Here is a 6710-nt window from a genome sequence, read left to right as displayed (position 1 = left end):
TACTGAAGGCATTGTTGCTAAGTTTGCAGATGATACAAAGATCTGTAGAGGGACAGGTAGTATTGAGGAAGCAAGGGGGCTGCAGGAGCACTTGGACAGGCTAGGAGAGTGGGCAAAGAAATGGCAAATTAAATACAATGTGGAAAAGTGTGAGGTTATGCACTTTAGAAGGAGAAATGGAGGCATCGACTATTTTCTAAATGGGGAGATGTTTAGGAAATCAGAAGCACAAAGGGACTTGGGAGTCCTTGTTCACGGTTCTCTTCAGGTTAACGTGCAGGTTCAGCCGGCAGTTAGGAAGGCAAATGCAATGTATTCATGTCGAGAGGGCTAGAATAAAAGACCAGGGATGTACTTCCGAGGTTGTATTAGGCTCTGGTCGGACCCCATTTGGAGTATTGAGAGCAGTTTTGGGCCCCATATCGACGGAAGGATGTGCTGGCCTTGGAAAGGGCCAGAGGAGGTTCACAAAACTGATCCCTGGAATGAAGAACTGTATAAGGAACGGTGAGGACTCTGGGTCTGTACTCATTGGAGTTTAGATGGATGAGTGGGGGATCTTTTGAAACTTCTGGGATACTGCGAGGCCTGGATAGAGTGGACGTGGAGAGGATGTTTCCACAAGTAGGAAAAACTAGAACTAGAGGACACCATCTCAGATTCAAGGGACGATCCTTTAAAACAGAGATGAAAAGGAATTTCTTCAGCCAGAGGGTGGTGAATCTGTGGAACTCTTTGCCGCAGAAGGCTGTGGAGGCCAATTAACTGAGTGTCTTTAAGGCAGAGATAGATAGGTTCTTGATTAATAAGGGGATCAGGGGTTATGGGGAGAAGGCAGGAGAATGGGGATGAGAAAAATATCAGCCATGATAGAATGGCGGAGCAGACTCGATGGGCCGAGTGGCCTAATTCTGCTCCTGTGTCTTATGGAAAACAAATGCCGGGGGCCTTGGCCAGTGACTCCCACATCCCGTGGAAGCATAAAGAAAAATGATCAGGATAGATCATCCAGGCTGGTACTCCCCTATATCACACCTGCCTCCCAACGCATTCCCAATTCACACAGAACATCCAGGTGAGATATGGCCACGTACTGACCCTTGATTTTAGACGAGACTTTGGGTAGGCCCTCCAGCTCTGGAGGCATCTCGAGAAGCTCCATCTGCAACCAGACGCAAAACACAATGTGCTTTAGTTCATATTTGTCCCTGCACTCCCTGTATCTAACCCCATGCTACGCGTGTTTGATGGGGACAGTGTAGAGGGAGCTTTACTCTGTATCTAACGCCGTGCTGTACCTGTCCTGGGAGTGTTTGATGGGGACAGTGTAGAGGGAGCTTTACTCTCTATCTAACCACGTGCTGTACCTGTCCTGGGAGTGTTTGATGGGGACAGTGTAGAGGGAGCTTTACTCTGTATCTAACCCCGTGCTGTACCTGTCCTGGGAGTGTTTGATGGGGACAGTCTAGAGGGAGCTTTACTCTGTATCTAACCCCGTGCTGTACCTGTCCTGGGAGTGTTTGATGGGGACAGTGTAGAGGGAGCTTTACTCTGTATCTAACCCCGTGCTGTACCTGTCCTGGGAGTGTTTGATGGGGACAGTGTGGAGGGAGCTTTACTCTGTATCTAACCCCGTGCTGTACCTGTACTGCGAGTGTGTGATGGGGACAGTGTAGAGGGAGCTTTACTCTGCATCTAACCCCGTGCTGTACCTGTCCTGGGAGTGTTTGAGGGGGACAGTGTCGAGGGAGCTTTACTCTGTATCTAACCCCGTGCTGTACCTGTACTGCGAGTGTGTGATGGGGACAGTGTAGAGGGAGCTTTACTCTGCATCTAACCCCGTGCTGTAACTGTCCTGGGAGCGTTTGAGGGGGACAGTGTCGAGGGAGCTTTACTCTGTATCTAACCCCGTGCTGTACCAACCCTGGGAGTGTTTGATGGGGACAGTGTAGAGGGAGCTTTACTCTGTGTCTAACCCCATGCTGTACCTGTCCTGGGAGTGTTTGATGGGGTCAGTGTAGAGGGAGCTTTACTCTGTATCTAACCCCGTGCTGTACCAACCCTGGGAGTGTTTGCTGGGGACAGTGTAGAGGGGGCTTTACTCTGTATGTAACCCTGTGCTGTACCTGTCCTGGGAGTGTTTGATGGGGACAGTGTCGAGGGGGCTTTACTCTGTATCTAACCCCGTGCTGTACCTGTCCTGGGAGTGTGTGATGGGGACAGTGTAGAGGGAGCTTTACTCTGTATCTAACCCCGTGCTGTACCAGCCCTGGGAGTGTTTGATGGGGACAGTGTAGAGGGGGCTTTATTCTGTATCTAACCCCGTGTGTACCTGTCCTGGGAGTGTTTGATGGGGACAGTGTAGAGGGAGCTTTACTCTGTATCTAACCCCGTGCTGTACCTGTCCTGGGAGTGTTTGATGGGGAGTGTAGAGGGAGCTTTACTCTGTATCTAACTCCGTGCTGTACCTGTCCTGGGAGTGTTTGATGGGGACAGTGTAGAGGGAGCTTTACTCTGTATCTAACCCCGTGCTGTACCTGTCCTGGGAGTGTTTGATGGGGACAGTGTAGAGGGAGCTTTACTCTGTATCTAACTCCGTGCTGTACCTGTCCTGGGAGTGTTTGATGGGGACTGTGTAGAGGGAGCTTTACTCTGTATCTAACCCCGTGCTGTACCTGTCCTGGGAATGTTTGATTGGGGACAGTGTTATGGGAGCAGGGGACAGACCGGAGGTGATCATAGAGTGCAGAGGACAAACTGGGGATTCATTGGAGAGCTTCGGAGACAAACAGGGGTGTGGGAGAATTTCTGGGAAACAGATTTGGGCAAGGGAGGGGTTGTAGGAGGCAGGAGGAGTATCTGGAGCGGAGGCGCCAGGCGATAAAGGATTCTTGCTCTTCACTTACCTGTGGGACGTGACCAGGACTGGGCAGCACAGGGCTAAACATCACCCCGAAGAAAGGATCAAATGCTCCTTCGTAGGTCTCCATCAGGGCAGCCATGTCAGGCATCAACAGCAGGTTCGGCCTGGAACAGAGAGCGACAGGGAGAGAGAGGTGGGCAGTTGTGACAGCGCAGAGTGGGACTCACACTCCACCGCCTCCCTCTCTTCCTTACCCCAGCCCACCCTCTCCACTCGTAACTCTCCCTCACACTGCGGCAAACCACGGTTGCACCTGTATTAGGTAATGTTCAGTCGGACCTGTTGAGGCACGATCAATTTGGTTGGAGACAAAGTTGAATTCAAACTGAGGCTTTATTAGTATCTGAAGTGTGGCCTCCTACAGCAGCTGGCGGAATGGCTGCGAGCTGGAGGACACGCATATTTATACCCCGCCTCCTGGGCGGAGCTAGCATGCAGGGGGCCAGGTGAACCTGTAGTGCAGGTTCTACCGTACAACCCTTAATATAGGAACACAGTGGTTTACCACATTCACCCCCTGTTAAAATTGAGTCCGGCGGGGGTGGTGGATAATTATATACAATTCTTAATCTTTAATATTTACAGAACAGTGAAAAAATATGTTTCTGGTCATCCGGTGGGCCGGTCAGAGGTTCAGCCGGTCCGGCGCCTTGATCGTCCTCTGGGGTCGACGGTGCTGTCGTGGTCGAAGTTGACTCCGGGAGCGTGCCAAAATCCTCTTCATCAATGGGGGTGGGCAGGGTGAGGACGGAAAATCGTACGGGGGGGGGGGGGGGGGTGATGGGGAGGGTGGCGCCGGGGGTGGTGTGGGGGTGGAACCTGCTGGTGCCAGGTTCCTGAGGGAGACGGTATCCTGGCGGCCGTCGGGGAACGCCACGTAGGCGTACTGTGGGTTTGCGCGGAGCAGGTGCACCCTTTCCACCAACGGATCCGCCTTGTGGAGCCGCACATGTTTATGGAGAAGCACGGTTCCCGGAGCTGTGAGCCAAGTCGGGAGCGATACCCCGGATGTGGAGATTTCTGGACCTTAGGGCCAGCTGGACTGCGTTCCATACCGTCCCATTCTCCCTTTCTACCTGTCCGTTTCCCTGGGGGTTGTAGCTCATCGTTCTGCTGGAGGCGATACCCCTGCTGAGCAGGAACTGGCATAGCTCATCACTCATGAATGAGGATCCCCTGTCACTGTGGATGTAGGCGGGGAAGCCGAACAGAGTGAAGATAGAATTAAGGGCTTTAATGACGGTGGCAGACGTCATGTCGGGACATGGGATGGCGAAGGGAAAACGGGAGTATTCATCAATCACACTGAGGAAATACGTGTGTCGGTCAGAGGAGGGGAGGGGGCCTTTGTAATCCACGCTGAGGCATTCAAAGGGGCGGGAGGCCTTCACCAAGCGCGCGCAGTCCGGCCGGTAGAAGTGCGGTTTGCACTCCCCACAGACCTGGCAGTCCTTGGTGATCGTCCTGACTTCCTCGACGGAGTAGGGCAAATTGTGTGCCTTAATGAAGTGGTACAACCGAGTGACCCCTGGGTGACAAAGGCTGTTGTGCAGGGCCCGGAGTCGGTCTACCTGTGCGCTGGCACATGTACCTCTGGATAGGGCGTCTGGGGGCTCATTGAGTTTGCCAGGGCGATACTTAATCTCGTAATTATAGGTGGAGAGCTCGATTCTCCACCGCAAGATTTTATCGTTTTTGATCTTGCCCCGCTGTGTGTTGTTAAACATGAAGGCTACCGACCGTTGGTCAGTGAGGAGAGTGAATCTCCTGCCGGCCAGGTAATGCCTCCAATGTTGCACAGCCTCAACGATAGCTTGGGCCTCCTTTTCGACGGATGAGTAACGAATTTCGGAGGCATGGAGGGTGCGGGAAAAGAATGCCACGGGCCTGCCTGCCTGGTTGAGGGTGGCGGCAAGGGCGACGTCCGATGCGTCGCTTTCTACTTGGAAAGGAAGTGTTTCGTCTACAGCGTGCATTCCAGCTTTGCCAATATCAGCTCTGATCCGGGCGAAAGCCTGTTGGGCCTCGGCCGTCAGGGGGAAATGAGTGGACTGTATGAGTGGGCGGGCCTTGTCCGCATAGTTTGGGACCCACTGTGCGTAAGACGAGAAGAACCCCAGGCAGCGTTTGAGGGCCTTGGGGCAGTGGGGGAGGGGAAGCTCCATGAGGGGGCGCATGCGGTCTGGATTGGGCCCCAGAACTCCATTCTGGACCACGTAGCCGAGGATGGCTCGGCGGTTTGTACGGAACACACACTTCTTGTTATACGTGAGGTTGAGGAGAGTGGCGGTGCGGAGAAATTTAGCAAGGTTGGAGTCGTGGTCCTGCTGATCATGGCCGCAGATGGTCACATTGTCTAGGTACAGAAACGTGACCCGCAAGCCATACCGGTCGACCATTCGGTCCATCTCCCTTTGGAAGACCGAAACCCCATTGGTGACGCCGAAGGGGACCCTAAGGAAGTGATATAGACGGCCGTCTGCCTCGAAGGCGGTGTATGGCCGGTCCGATTTACGGATAGGGAGCTGGTGGTAAGCGGATTTCAGGTCCACCATTGAGAAGACCCGGTACTGTGCAATCTGGTTAACCATGTGAGATATGCGTGGGAGGGGGTACGCGTCGAGCTGCGTGTACCTGTTGATGGTCTGGCTGTAGTCCACGACCATTTCATTTTTCTCCCCAGACTTAACCACTACCACTTCAGCTCTCCAGGGGCTGTTGCTGGCCTCGATGACTCCCTCCTGAAGCAACCGCTGGTCCTCGGACCTGATGAAGGCCTTATCCTGGGTGTTGTACCGTCTGCTCCTGGTGGCGACGGGTTTGCAATCTGGAGTTAGATTGGCAAAGAGGGAAGGAGGATCGACCTTTAGGGTCGTGAGGCCGCACACAGTGAGGGGTGTTACGGGTCCGCCGAATTTAAGGGTCAGGCTCTGGAGGCTGCACTGAAAATCCAGGCCAAGGATAAGTGCAGCGCAGAGGTTAAGGAGGACGTAGAGGCGAAAACCGTGGAACTCTACGCCTTGGACTGTGAGCGTGGCCATGCAGTACCCCTGGATCGCTACGTGATGGGATCCGGAGGCCAGGGAGATACTTTGATTGGTAGGGTGTACCTTAAGGGAGCAGCGCCTTACCGTATTTGGATGTACAAAGCTCTCGGTGCTCCCGGAGTCCAGTAGGCAGGAGGTCACATGGCCATTGACTTTCACGCTGGTGGATGCGTTGGTCATGTGGTCGGGACTGGTCGATTGCCATGGATGCGAGTCGTGGTTGATCGTCGGGTAGCGAGGCGGCCGCTGCGTCGGGGTCCTGAAGCGCCGTTGGTCTCCATGTGCTGCGGAGTGGAGGGGGTAGGACTGTACATTGCGCAGGGCGACAGTCATGGAAAGCGCTAGTGTTTTAGTCTCTGCGAGGTCGCGCGTGGCCCCTTCTAGGAGCCGCTGCCTGATAACATCGGACCCAATCCCAGTTACAAAAACGTCCCGCATAAGGAGATCTGAGTGCTCCTTAGCTGTAACGTCCTGGCAGTCACAGTCCCGAACTAGTGGGATCAGGGCCCTCCAGACGTCCTCGATTGACTCACCAGGTAGTTGAGCACGCGTTGCGAGCGTGTGTCTGGCGTGTTCGTCTTCTGCTCATAATTCTCTTTGAGTCGAGTCATAGCATCAGCGTAATTGGGCGCATCCTGGATCAGCGGGAAGACTTTGGAGCTGAGTCTGGAGTACAATATTTGAATCTTCTGAGCCTCTGGAACAGGGGTCGGCGCCGCGTTGATATACGCTTCAAAACA

Source organism: Scyliorhinus torazame, chromosome 5, assembly GCF_047496885.1.
Source record: "Scyliorhinus torazame isolate Kashiwa2021f chromosome 5, sScyTor2.1, whole genome shotgun sequence".
Lineage (NCBI taxonomy): Eukaryota > Metazoa > Chordata > Chondrichthyes > Carcharhiniformes > Scyliorhinidae > Scyliorhinus > Scyliorhinus torazame.
Note: the sequence above shows the minus strand (reverse complement) of the source record.